This window comes from Pristiophorus japonicus, unplaced genomic scaffold, assembly GCF_044704955.1.
Source record: "Pristiophorus japonicus isolate sPriJap1 unplaced genomic scaffold, sPriJap1.hap1 HAP1_SCAFFOLD_112, whole genome shotgun sequence".
Taxonomy (NCBI): domain Eukaryota; kingdom Metazoa; phylum Chordata; class Chondrichthyes; family Pristiophoridae; genus Pristiophorus; species Pristiophorus japonicus.
The window spans coordinates 1,278,207-1,292,303 of record NW_027250777.1 but is presented as its reverse complement, the minus strand read 5'-3'; the positions used below and the strand labels follow the sequence as shown (position 1 = coordinate 1,292,303).

At 45.6% G+C, this 14,097-nt stretch overlaps 1 non-coding gene across 1 annotated transcript; it reads left to right on the top strand.

Annotated features, from left to right (window-relative positions):
- The first annotated feature begins 3,943 nt into the window (after nt 1–3,943).
- On the top strand, nt 3,944–4,026 carry trnal-cag (transfer RNA leucine (anticodon CAG)). Its single transcript has one exon. It is a non-coding gene; the product is annotated as a tRNA-Leu (tRNA).
- Nucleotides 4,027–14,097: the final 10,071 nt, after the last annotated feature.

Here is a 14,097-nt window from a genome sequence, read left to right as displayed (position 1 = left end):
TGTGACCCCTGGTTCTGGACTTCCCCAACATCGGGAACATCCTTCCTGCCTCTAACCTGTCCAATCCCATCAGACCTGTATATGTTTCTCTGCGATCCCTTCTCATTCTTCTAAATTCCAGTGAAGAAAAGTCTAGTTGATCCAGTCTTTCTTTACATGTCAGTCCTGCCCTCCCGGGAATCAGTCTGGTGAACCTTCGCTGCACTCCCTCAATTGCAAGAATGTCCTTCCTCAGATTCGGAGACCAAAACTGTGCACAATATTCCAGGTGAGGCCTCACCAAGGCCTGCGTCCGCGCACATGCAGAGGCTGAATTCCAGGACATAGTCGACGTATTTACTGAGGCGTATGAAAGCATGGGCCTTACGCGAAACATCCGTAAGACAAAGGTCCTCCACCAGCCTGTCCTCACCGCACAGCACTACCCCCCAGTCATCAAGATCCACGGCGCGGGCCTGGACACCATGGACCACTTCCCATATCTCGGGAGCCTCCTATCAACAAGAGCAGGCATCGATGACGAGATTCAACACGGCCTCCTTGCGCCAGTGCAGCCTTCGGCCGCCTGAGGAAAAGAGTGTTTGAAGACCAGGCCCTGAGAACTGCCACCAGGCTCATGGTCTACAGGGCTGTAGTAATACCTGCCCTCCTGTAAGGCTCAGAGACATGGACCATGTACAGTCGACACCTCAAGTTGCTGAAGAAATATCACCAACGATGTCTCCGCAAGATCCTACAAATCCCCTGGGAGGACAGATGCACCAACATCAACAGCCTTATTCAGGCTAACATCCCCAGCTTTGAAGCACTGACCACACTCGATCAGCTCCGCTGGGCAGGCCACATAGTCCGCATGCCAGACACGAGACTCCCAAAGCAAGTACTCTACTCGGAACTCCTTCATGGCAAATGAGCCAAAGTGGGCAGCAGAAACTCTACAAGGACACACTCAAAGCCTCCCTGATAAAGTGCAACATCCCCACTGACACCCAGGAGTCCCTGACCCAAGATCACCCTTCTGGAGAAAGTGCATCCGAGAGGGCGCTGAGCACCTCGAGTCTCATCGCCGAGTGCATGCAGAAATCAAGTTTAGACAGCAGGACCTGTCCCACCCATCCCTTCCCTCAACGACTATCTGTCCCACCTGTGATAGGGTCTGTGGCTCTCGTATAGGACTGTTCAGCCACCAAAGAACTCACTTTAGGAGTGGAAGCAAGTCTTCCTCGATTCCAAGGGACTGCAAATGTAGATTCCAAAATTCATGGAAACCCCCCAGTGTTTGGACTCACTGAAAAAGAAATTCGATTTAGGACTATTAAACATAAAGTTTGGGATTCTAAAAAGCATATGGAGGAAATCTACAATTCTTAACCAAGTTTGGGATTTTAAAAGGCATGTTTGGGCCTGTGGGGAAAAGCTGCAGTGACAGAAGGGTGGGATTTAGAGTTTGGATATTGTAGCTAATCAGTTTGTCTTGGGGAGCTGTTTAACCGTAATCAGGCTCCCAGAAAACATTAGCATTTAAACAATCGACCACGGAAGAAACATTATCCACCCCACCCACAGGACCCAAATATCACATCCATATTCCAACACATTTTCAACATGTATGGAAATATCTGGCTCAGCCCAGACTTCCCGAAGCCAAAGCAGTGCTATTACAATGGACAAGAGTTCATCAGTTCATAAAGAAGGAGTATCACCATCCCAAAATCTATCAACACCAGATTAAAACATTTAATCAAGTCTCAGTTAGCTAGTCTGCCAAAACTTATACAAAGAAGACCACTTAAAATCAATGGGCAGCAAAACTTAAACAAAAGAAACATTAAATTTGGCACGAAGATTAAGCAGCCTCTCAGAGTATAACTGGGAGCCTATCGTGCCAAGAGCAATCTATTTTTCTGACCATTACTTTGGAACAACAAGATCAAGATCGAGAGCACACAGCGAGAAAACACAGGAAGAGACATCACGACATCGGAGAAAAGAACTTCAAAAAACCAATCAGTGGAACATCAATACCAACTGACTTGGTAACAGGCATCAACCGGACCACCGCGACCGACGGACACAACCAGGAAAATCAACCACTAGAAAACCGGGGTCCACGCAAGTTTTCCACTCTACAATTTGTGCCTCGACTGTCCAGCTGGTAAAAATTACCGAAACAACTTAAAACCCGATTGATGACAAAGGATACCGGCTTCGGGACAGTCAGAATACTTCGTCACAGACAAGGCACCGGAAGGCTGGAAGGTAGATCACACCGGTTGTGGGAGAGCTGGTTGGTGGTGACATTGAAGTTTCTGCAGTGTGCGGGACCAGACTGCTTCCACACATCCACAATGAATGTCCCACCCTTTATTTGGGAAAAGTACAACTGAGAGTGAACAAGTTCCATCCCGGTCAGATCAATCTGAAGATTTAACTGACTGACACCCTTGTTTGGGATTTTAATGTCTGGAAGCATGTAATGCTTGTAGCTCCACACTGTGGATGTGGACGTATTGTGTACTGAAACTGTACAGTTAATCATTAAACAGAACAGGCTCTTTCCGGAGAGTTCCGAGAGAGCAGCCTGCATGTTAGGAAGCTGTGTGTGCTGTGCTCTGTGAAGATATCACAGGGATGTTTTGCAATATGTGCATCTATCAGTCTCTGTGGTGCAATGGATCAGTGCGTTCAGCTTTTAACTGCAAGGTTGGTGGATCGTAGCCCATTCAGGGACAAAGCCTTTAATTGTTTTTCCCTGAGGATTCGGTGCCGTGCATTTCCAGGTTGTCATTGTGCGTTTTGGCTGCACGAATATATTCCGCCACCATTGCCAGCTGTGCTGTTATCAAGTTATACCAACTGTTACTTGCATTTTCGCGTGGTTGTTCATTGTCTCGTCGCCAATTGATACGCTCATAATAAAGAATGGAACTGAGTACTGTGAACAATGAGTAAGTGTGACATTAGCTCCTTTAATAAGACTCCAGAGTGCTTATATACCATGCTCACAATGGATGCTGGAATCCCTTGGGACTCCAACAGGTCGGCCCTCTGGTGGTGGTGTGATACAGATCGCCAAGGGTTAAATACATAACACAAGGTGTGTACGGAAATCAACCATCAAAAGCCCTCTCATTAACCACAGGGGTTTCCGGCAATTTTCTGATCGCAAAGCGCTTTCAGTCCTTGTCCTTAAAATTGTAGATGTGGAAATTGGGGAGTTTAATTACTTTGAAAGGAGAACATTGTTGTTTGGTGCAGTTCCGGTCAGAGAATTGTTTGTGAATGGAACTTTTTGCAGAGAGAGGGATTGAGCATTTCAGCTTGTTGCTGAACACTTCTCTCTGGGCACTGAGCTAAGCAGCAGTTTCCGTAGTGTAGCGGTTATCATGTTTGCCTTACACGCGAAAGGTCTCTGTTGCGAGCCTGGGCGGAAACATTATTTGTGAAGCAAAAACTTGTCTGCAATAAAATTGAACAAAAGCAATTAAGGGTACATTGTCGCATGAGCAATGAACATTTTAAAACTAATCTACTCAAATACAGAGTGTGTAAAATCAGATTGGGGATAAAACTTCATCAAGGGTTAAAGTTTCACTAATTATTAAAGTTCAGTTATTGAAATTTCGATTGTCCCTTTTTGCATTTCTTTCATTCTGCGAAACAACACTATCGGTTTCTTCCATCAGATCTAAGTTGCATTTGAAACCCACAAACGGCTTATTAATTATTCGCTTGTCCCCAGTGCCAGAGCTCAGAGGGTTATTGTTCATCCCTGGGATGCAAGCTACCTCAGACCCGGGCCAAACCTCCCCGTGCACCGAGCACAGGCTCAGGAAAACCCCGGGGGAGAGGATATCCCGATAACTGGCCCTTCCAGCAACACTGAACAAGCGCCTGGTCTGAAACTTTCCCGAGTAATAACTTGTAACTGAAGCATCGAACAGTCAGGATGGCCGAGCGGTCTAAGGTGCTGCGTTCAGGTCGCAGTCTCCTCGGGAGGCGTGGGTTAAAATCCCACTCCTGACATTCAGTGTTTTTAATTGCAAACTCATTTGTTTTGACACCACTCTGAAGTGCTTTGGGACATCCATCTAACATAATAAAATTACTCCACTTCAATTACAAACGGTGATATCAAAGTTACTTCCCAAACCGGGAAACGATCCTGGGTGGCCGTAGCGAAAGGAATGGTTTTGTGAAGCATTGAAAGGTGCCCGATAAATATCCCGCACTGCTAATTTAAACTCACGGTTATAATTTGTTTCAGTGCAAAAGAAGGCAGGCTCGAAGGGCCAAATAGCGGACTCCTGCTCCTGGTTCTTGTGTTCTTATGCAGAGCACAGAACAGATGATTAAATTATCAGCTCTCCCTCAGTTCGCATTTCTTTCATTGTGCAAAAGAAGAAAATGGGTTCATTAATGATGTTTTCCTGTGAAAGCAACATTCGTCGAAACCGCAGAGTGAATTGGCATATTCTACACAATCTCTCATCATAGGACAGCCCTCTCATCCCAGGAATCAATCTGTTGAACCTCTGTTGCACCACCTCCAAGGCAAGTGTGTCCTTCCTTAGATAAGTACTATGGGCGAATATCCTGTTTTTCTGCTGATTCTACTTCCTCCTCCTTTGATAGTCCTTCTCTGTACATTCTGTATTCTGCTTGTTTCTCTACTGAAATATGAGCCTGAAGTTTATCACAAGCTTCCGTTTTTGTGTTTTAGTTGAACTTCATTCATCCACCGAGCTGTAGCTAGCTATCATGCTATTTCTGCACCCTGCATGAGAACGTGTCTAGTCGTTACCCGATCTATCTCCTTTTTGAATGTCTCCCAATGTGCATTTACTGTTTTACTGAGAAATCTTTGGTTTCAATCTACCTGGGCCGGATCCCTTGCAACTCAAAAAATTAGTCCTCCTACAGTTGGGTATTTTCACACATGATTATACCTTCTCCTTTTCCATAACTACTCTAAACCTAATGATATTGTGATCACTGTTTCCTCAATGCTCCTCCACAGAAACATGCTCTACTTAATCCATTTCCGAGATCCAGAACTGCTTTCTTCCCCATCGTGCTGGAAACATACTGATGGAGAAAGTTCTAATACAGATTTCAGGAAATCCTCCCCTGCATTTTCACTTTGCATGGTTCTTTTCCCAGTTTACGTTGAAGTCCCACATTATCACGACAGATCTTGAATCTTTCTGCATTTTACCTAAATTTACACCTCTTTATCCTTCCCACTATTAGGTGGCTGATAAAATAATCGCTCATCTAACTTTCTACAGGCACATTCATTTAAAAAAGAATGTCGGATGGGAATAGGGCCACAAATCGATGAACAATATTAAATCACATGAAGCGATGGAAAAATTACATAAAATATGAAATAATTACTTTGCCTCTGTATTTACGAGGGACACAGGGCAGATGGACATGACGGTGGAATAATGTATGGGAAATTATATAACTGCAATAAGTAAAGAGGAGAAATATTAAATGAACGAACCAAATGAAAGGAGGATTGAACCCCTGGTCTGGATGGATTACATCCATACACTTTAAAATAATTCAGCGAAGAGATAGCAGGAGCACTATTACAAATATTTAATGATTAGTTTGAAAAATGTGTAGTGTCAGAGGAATGGCGGATAGCTAACGTAATACTTATATTTGAGATGGAAGATAGAACATGTCCGGGGAACTATAGACCAGTCAGTGGAACTTCGGTGGTAGGAAAATAATGGAATCCCTACTAAAGTAGAGAATAGAAGAATATCTATAAACCAAAAATATAATTATGTATAATCAGCGTGGATTCAAAAGCAAAAGTCTTGCTTGACCAACTTCTTTGATTTCATTGAAGAAGTAACAGGGAGAGTAGACCAGGGTAATGTGGTCGATATAATATACTGAAATTTCCAAAAAGTCTTTGATGAGGTACCACATATTAGGATAATGAATAAGGTCAGAGCTTGCGGTGTTAGAGGACAAGTCGTGGAATGTATAGCGAGCTGACCCCAAGACAGAAAGCTGATATAGGACTGTTATTCTGAGTGCAGAAGGTGTAAAGTGGGCTCCCATGAGGATCAGTGTGGGACCAATGCTGTTCACAATTTAAATTGTCCATTTAGACTTTGGAATCAAAAAAAACAATTTCTACACTTTCAGATGAGGCCAAATTGGGGTGGGGCTGATAGACATTACTAAGGAGGACTGCAACAAACTACAACAAGACATTAATAATCTTGTAGACTGGACATTGAATTGGCAAATTCAATCCAACACAGACAGAGTGAGGTCATGTAATTTGGTAAGAAAGATAAGGTCAAATACTACGTGAGAATAAGAATCTAAGTGAGGTCAAGGAGCAAAGGGATCTCAGAGTAGAAATACAAAAAAACAGTAAAGGTCGTGATGCGGGTTATACATCCATAAAAAGAAAATGGAGCACCAAGGGTTAATTCAAGACGGATAGTGTTGAAAAGTAGTGAAGTTCTGTTGAACTGGTATGAAACTTTCTTTGGACCACACTTGCTGTACACTGTACAATTCTCATCGCCGTGTTATAAGAACATAAGAACATAAGAACATAAGAATTAGGAACAGGAGTAGGCCATCTAGCCCCTCGAGCCTGCTCCGCCATTCAATAAGATCATGGCTGATCTGGTCGTGGACTCAGCTCCACTTACCCGCCCTCTCCCCGTAACCCTTAATTCCCTTATTAGTTAAAAATCTATCTATCTTTGACTTGAAAACATTCAATGAGCTAGCCTCAACTGCTTCCTTGGGCAGAGAATTCCACAGATTCACAACCCTCTGGGAGAAGAAATTCTTTCTCAACTTGGTTTTAAATTGGCTCCTCCTTATTTTGAGGCCGTGCCCCTTAGTTCTAGTCTCCCCCACCAATGGAAACAACCTCTCTGCCTCTATCTTGTCTATCCCTTTCATGATTTTAAATGTTTCTATAAGATAACCCCTCATCCTTCTGAACTCCAAGGAGTAAAGACCCAGTCTACTCAATCTATCATCATAAGTTAACCCCCTCATTTCTGGAATCAGCCTAGTGAATCGTCTCTGTACCCCTTCCAAAGCTAGTATATCCCTCCTTAAGTAAGGTGACCAAAACTGAACGCAGTGCTCCAGGTGCGGCCTTCCTAATACCTTATACAGTTGCAGCAAGACCTCCCTGCTTTTGTACTCCATCCCTCTCGCAATGAAGGCCAACATTCCATTCGCCTTCCTGATTACCTGCTGCACCTGCAAACTAACCTTTTGGGATTCATGCACAAGGACCCCCAGGTCCCTCTGCACCACAGCATGTTGTAATTTCTCCCCATTCAAATAATATTCCCTTTTACTGTTTTTTTTTTCCCCAAGGTGGATGACCTCACACTTTCCGACATTGTATTCCATCTGCCAAACCTTAGCCCATTCGCTTAACCTATCCACATCTCCTTGCAGCCTCTCTGAGTCCTCTACACAACCCGCTTTCCCACTAATCTTAGTGTCATCTGCAAATTTTGTTGCACTACACTCTGTCCCCTCTTCTAGGTCATCTATGTATATTGTAAACAGTTGTGGTCCCAGCACTGATCCCTGTGGCACACCACTAACCACTGATTTCCAACCGGAAAAGGACCCATTTATCCTGACTCTCTGCTTTCTGTTCGCCAGCCAATTCTCTATCCATGCTAATACATTTCCTCTGACTCCGCGTACCTTTATCTTCTGCAGTAACCTTTTGTGTGGAACGTTATCGAATGCCTTTTGGAAATCTAAATACACCACATCCATCGGTACACCTCTATCCACCATGCTCGTTGTATCCTCAAAGAATTCCAGTAATTACATGGCCACTATGGTCAGATGTTCGACCCCAGTCAATGAACGACACTCAATACAGTTGTACAATGACAGATAGTCCCAGTAATACAGATTCAGTCCGGTCAGATATTGCGGTCTGCCCAGTGCCTCTCAGCTCTCACAACCATATTGTGACAGCGAATCCCAGTAAGAAAGAGAGCTTTTAGTGCCGAGGGCAGGTGCAAGTATACAAAGTGTTCCAACAACAGCAATAACTTCATAATTTGCATGTCTGCAGAGTACAGAGTTACGGTTTCTGTTAAAGGAATGGCATAAATGAGCAGTGGGAATTTGGCTAATGTGGACTTCCGATTTTTTGAAATTATGTCACTGCCCCTATCATTTAATGGTCATCACTACATTGTCAGATACAGAACAAGGCCAAATATGGATCACACACAGAGTTACACAACGTCAATGAATATAATCACTGACCAGGAAGAGCAGTGACTGCAAGGATCACGTAGAATATTTTATCAATGATGGAAAATGTCGCAGGCATTGTCATGTATTCAACCAGCATTGTAACCCATGTATAAACTGACCTAAGTTGTACACCGTGAGAACACTGACCACTAGGTGGGAGACACTCCTAACCTGGACCTTCAGGTATAAAAGGGGAAGCTCCACCCACCTTCATCACTTGAGTGCGATGGAATAAAGGACAGGTCACAGACTGACCTACTCTCAAGCATAGGCCTTGTGTGCATTTATACTGTGAAGTAAGGACCTATCAATGGCGACAAGAAACTGGGATTTAAACCACGCGAGCATGGCCACTAGCAGAACAGACGAGAGGTACTGTGTTAAGGAATGGTTGGGACAGAGATTCAACATTGTTAAAGCAGCACACAGTTCTCCAGGCAGACAAGGGCAGTCAGGCATGCCCCAACATGTTGTCGAACCCAGAGGGGGAGTTCCACAGAGACAATGGCAAGCTAAACAGTGATTCACGCCATTGCAAGGGACAATACGGCCAGTAATGGGGCCATCAACACCTGTTAATAGTGCACTCAAGAACAATAACAGGGGCAGTCAGGGACGATCGACTGGAAAGGGACCTTTAGTTTCAAACCGTAACTCATGCTGGAGGCGTGGAGGCATACATTCAGCCGGAGTTTGCAGAGATGAGCAAAATGCCTGCAGAAATTGCAGAAATGCACACTGGGGGAAATCGCTGGAAGCTGAAGTTCAGCGAGTTCATGTGGAGCACGTATACAGTTCATACACCAGGACGCCACCAATATTGATGAAAGTGCTCCTCAACGGCATCCCAGTATCAATGGAGTTAGACACGAGTGCCAGCCAGTCCCTGATGGGTATCAAACAGTTCAAAAAGTTGTGGGCATCCAAGGCCAGGAGGCCAAAATTATCGCCGATTGACGCACAGCTACGGACTTACACCAAGGAGATCATTCCGGTGCAAGGCAGCGCCACGGTAGTCGTGACCCACAAAGATTCAGAGAACAGGTTGCCACTCTGGATTGTCCCATGGGACGGCCCCCACTATTGGGGAGGAGTTGGCTTGCTGTCATGAACTGGAAATGGGGCGATGTCAATGCAATTTCCTCTGTGGAGCGAGTATCATTCTCGAGGGTCCTGAACAAATTTGACTCATTATTTCAACCCGGCATTGGCACTTTCATGGGGGCCAAGGTAATGATTCACATAAACCCGGACGCCAGGCCAGTACAACACAAGGCCAGAGCGGCGCCGCACGTGATGCGGGAAAAGATGGAAGGCGAATTGGACCGCCTCCTGAGGGAAGGCATCATCTCGCCAGTCGAATTCAGTGACTGGGCGAGCCCGATTGTGCCAGTGCTCAAGGCGGATGGGTCAGTCAGGATATGTGGCGATTACAAGGCCACCATCAATCGGGTGTCACTCCAAGACCAGTACCCACTACCGAGAGCGGAGGACCTCTTTGCGACGCTATCCGGTGGCATACTTTTTTCAAAATTGGACCTGACCTCAGCTTACCTGACCCAGGAGCTGGCGAGTGAGTCGAAGAAGCTGACCATCATCACGACACACTAGGGGTTGTTTGAGTACAACAGATGTCCGTTCGGGATTCGCTCGGTCGCCGCGCTCTTCCAACGAAATATGGAAAACCTCCTCAAGTCGATTCCAGGGACGGTGGTTTTTCAGGACGATATCCTCATTACGGGTTACGAAACTGAAGAACACCTCCACAACCTGGAGGAGGTGCTACGCAGATTGGACCGGGTAGGTCTGCACCTGAAAACTGCGAAGTGCGTCTTCCTAGCTCCAGAGGTAGAATTCCTGGGGATGAGGGTAGCAGCAGACGGGATCAGCCCAACTGCATCCAAGATGGAAGCGATCCAGAGAGCACCCAGACCCCGTAACACGACGGAACTGCGTTCATTCCTGGGGCTCCTGAATTATTTTGGCAACTTTCTTCCCAAATTGAGCACGCTGCTGGAACCGCTGCACGTGCTCCTATGCAAAGGTCGTGAATGGGTCTGGGGGGACAGCCAGGAAAGGGCTTTTAATAGAGCACGCAATTTGTTATGTTCCAACAATCTGTTAACGCTATATGACCCATGTAAGAAACTTGTGTTAACGTGCGATCTGTCGTTCTATGGTGTCGGGTGTGTGTTGCAGCATGTCAATGCCAAGGGTCAGTTACAGCCGCTAGCTTATGCCTCCAGAAGTCTGTCCCAGGCAGAAAGGGGCTACGGGATGGTAGAAAAGGAGGCGCTCGCATGTGTATATGTGGTAAACAAAATGCACCAGTACCTGTTTGGCAGGAAATTTGAGCTGGAGACAGATCACAAACCCCTAACGTCCCTTTTGGCCGAAAACAAGGCCATAAATGCAAACGCATCGGCCCGCATACAGAGGTGGGCACTCACGTTAGCTGCCTATGACTACGCAATTCGGCACACACCGGGCACTGAAAACTGCGCCGATGCACTCAGCAGGCTCCCACTTGCCACCACTGAGGGGGCTACCGAGCATGGTGCTGAGATGGTCATGGCTATTGAAGCTTTCGGAAGCGAAGGCTCACCAGTGACAGCCCGTCAGATTAAAGTCTGGACAAATAGAGACCCGCTATTGTCTCTAGTCAAGAAATGTGTCCTGAATGGGGACTGGGCAGCCACGTACAGGGCATGCCCTGAGGAATTTAAACCATTTCACAGGGGCAGGGATGAACTCTCGATTCAAGCCGATTGCCTACTGTGGGGAAACCGCGTAGTCATGCCCCAGATGGGCAGAGAGGTGTTCATTAGAGAACTCCACAATGGGCACCCGGGCATTGTCACGATGAAGGCAATTGCCAGGTCACACGTTTGGTGGCCAGGGATAGACGCAGATCTGGAACTTTGTGTTCGCAGGTGCAACACATGTGCCCAGCTGGGCCATGCGCCCAGGGAAGCCCCCCTTAGCCCCTGGCCAAGCCTTGGTCACGCATTCATGTGGACTACGCAGGTCCTTTCATGGGGAAAATGTTTTTGGTTGTAGTAGACGCCTACTCCAAATGGATCGAGTGTGACATTTTAAATTCAAGCACATCCTCTGCCACGGTAGAAAGTCTACGGGCAATGTTCGCCGCCCACAGTCTAGCGGACATCTTGGTCAGTGACAATGGCCCGTGCTTCACAAGCACTGAATTCCAGGACTTCATGGCAGGCAATGAAATTAACCATGTTAGAACGGCACCGTTCAAGCCAGCCTCAAACAGCCAGGCAGAACGAGCAGTGCAGATAATCAAACAGGGGATGCTCAGATTCCAAGGGGGTTCCCTACAAACCTGCTTGTCACGCCTCCTGTTGGCCTATAGATCCCGACCACACTCGCTCACAGGGGTTCCACCCGCAGAGCTACTAATGAAAAGGACGCTCAAAACCCGATTATCCCTTATACACCCCAACATGAAAGAAATTGTCGAGAGCAGGCGCCAGTCACAATATTACTACCATGACAGGAATGCGAGGGCATGATGTATTGATGTAAATGACCCTGTTTTTGTCCTGAACTACGCTGCAGGGCCCAAATGGCTCGCAGGCACTGTGGTTGCCAAAGAGGGAAATAAGTTTCTGGTAGTTAAACTTACCAATGGACAAATCTGCCGCAAACATGTGGATCATACAAAAAGGAGGTTCAGCAACCCCATAGAAGAAGCAGAGGAAGAGAACGATATAGAGTTCACTCCACCACAGGTGACCGAACACCGGAACCAAAGGGAGGAGAGCCCAGTCACTGTGGGCAGTCCGGACAGGCCTGAGCACTGCAAACAGCAGACGCTCAGGCCAGCGCCCAACAACTGGAGCCCCAACTCAGGCGCTCTACAAGGGAGCGTAAACCACTAGAGAGACTCAACCTGTGATCCCAATAAGACTTTGGAGTAGGAGGTGATGTCATGTATTCAACCAGCATTGTAACCCATGTATAAACTGACCTAAGTTGTACACCGTGAGAACACTGACCACTCGGTGGGAGATACACCTAACTTGGACCTTCAGGTATAAAAGGGGAAGCTCCACCCACCTTCATCACTTGAGTGCGAAGGAATAAAGGACAGGTCACAGACTGACCTTCTCTCAAGCATGGGCCTCATGTGTATTTATACTCTGTAGTAAGGACGTATTAGGCATTTTCTGTGTAAAGCGATGCTGCCTCTTCATGCTTTCGGCAATCTCTCTGAATTAAACTCTGAAATATTCCTGGAGCCTTTCAATTATATCCTGTGGGCTCCCCACTGGGACAGTCAAGATGCAACAGAGTTGAAATTAGTTTCTGTAGTTTGAACAAACACATTACGGCCGCTGATTTGAGTCCCTCATGACATAGAATATGTTTAAATGCAAAATTCCGAAATTGAAGCTAAACGTCCCAAAACTGGAAAATGTTGATCAGACTTATTATATAATGTAATTGGAAATGATGCTCTCTCTCCAATGGCCGTGTTCCTTCAAACACAATCAGACACATTGTATTGATTGTACATTGTTCTGATGAATGTTTTGCACTCTTCTGTGTTAATTCAGTGATTATTTTCCAAATGTTAGCTGAGTCTCTCGGGTCTGCTCTACTTCACTGCGGTGTGCGGCTACCTACTATAACTCTGGATATGTAATTCTCAATTAAAGTGCAGTGCTCATTTTACTGTCGAACACTCATTTGTTCTAACTTAGAGTCAGCAATGAGTAAGGATCCATTTTTCCACAGCACCTCAAACAAATACAGCATGTCAAATCAATTAATGAAACACCTCGAACTAATAAAATAAGGTGCAATTTTCCCTCATAGTATAAATCTGAAATGTACGGTTTCATTCTGGGTAATCTGCGTAACACGCCTTCAAAGGCAATGGGAAAACATCGCCAGGGTGCAAAATAATTTGTTCTGGGCTCTGCATGTTTGTAATGTAGACAAATTTGCTGCTGATACAAAGATATGGTGGGAAAGCAAGTTGTGAGGAGGACGCAAACAATCTGCAAAGCGATATAGATAGGGTCAGTGAGTGAGCAAAAAATTGGCAGCTGCAGTATAATGTGGGAAATATGAGGTTATTCACTTTGGTCGGTAAAACAAAAAAAGCTAATAATTACGTAAATGGGGAGAGGTTACAAAATGCTGTGGAGCAGAGGGATCTGGGAGTCCTTTTACAGAAGAACATAAGAAATAGGAGCAGGAGTAGGCCATACGGCCCCTCGAGCCTGCTCCGCCATTCAATAAGATCATGGCTTATCCGATCATGGACTCAGCTCCATTTCACTGCAGCTCCCCATAACCCCTTATCCCCATATCATTTAAAAAGCTGTCAATTTCTCTCTTAAATTTATTCAATGTCCCAGCTTCCACAGCTCACTGAGGCAGGGAATTCCACAGTTTTACAACCCTCTGAGAGAAGAAATTTCTCCTCATCTCAGTTTTAAATGGGTGGCCCCTTATTCTAAGATCATGCCCTCTAGTTCTAGTCTCCCCATCAGTGGAAACATCCTCTCTGCATCCACCATCTCAAGCCCCCTCATAATCTTACACGTTTCGATAAGATCACCTCTCATTCTTCTGAATTCCAATGAGTAGAGGCCCAATCGACTCAACCTTTCCTTATAAGTCAACCCCCTCATCTCCAGAATCAAACTAGTGAACCTTCTCTGAACTGCCTCCAAAGCAAGTATAGCCTTTCGTAAATATGGAAAACAAAATTGCATGCAGTATTCCAGGTGTGGCCTCACCAATACGTTATACAGCTGTCGC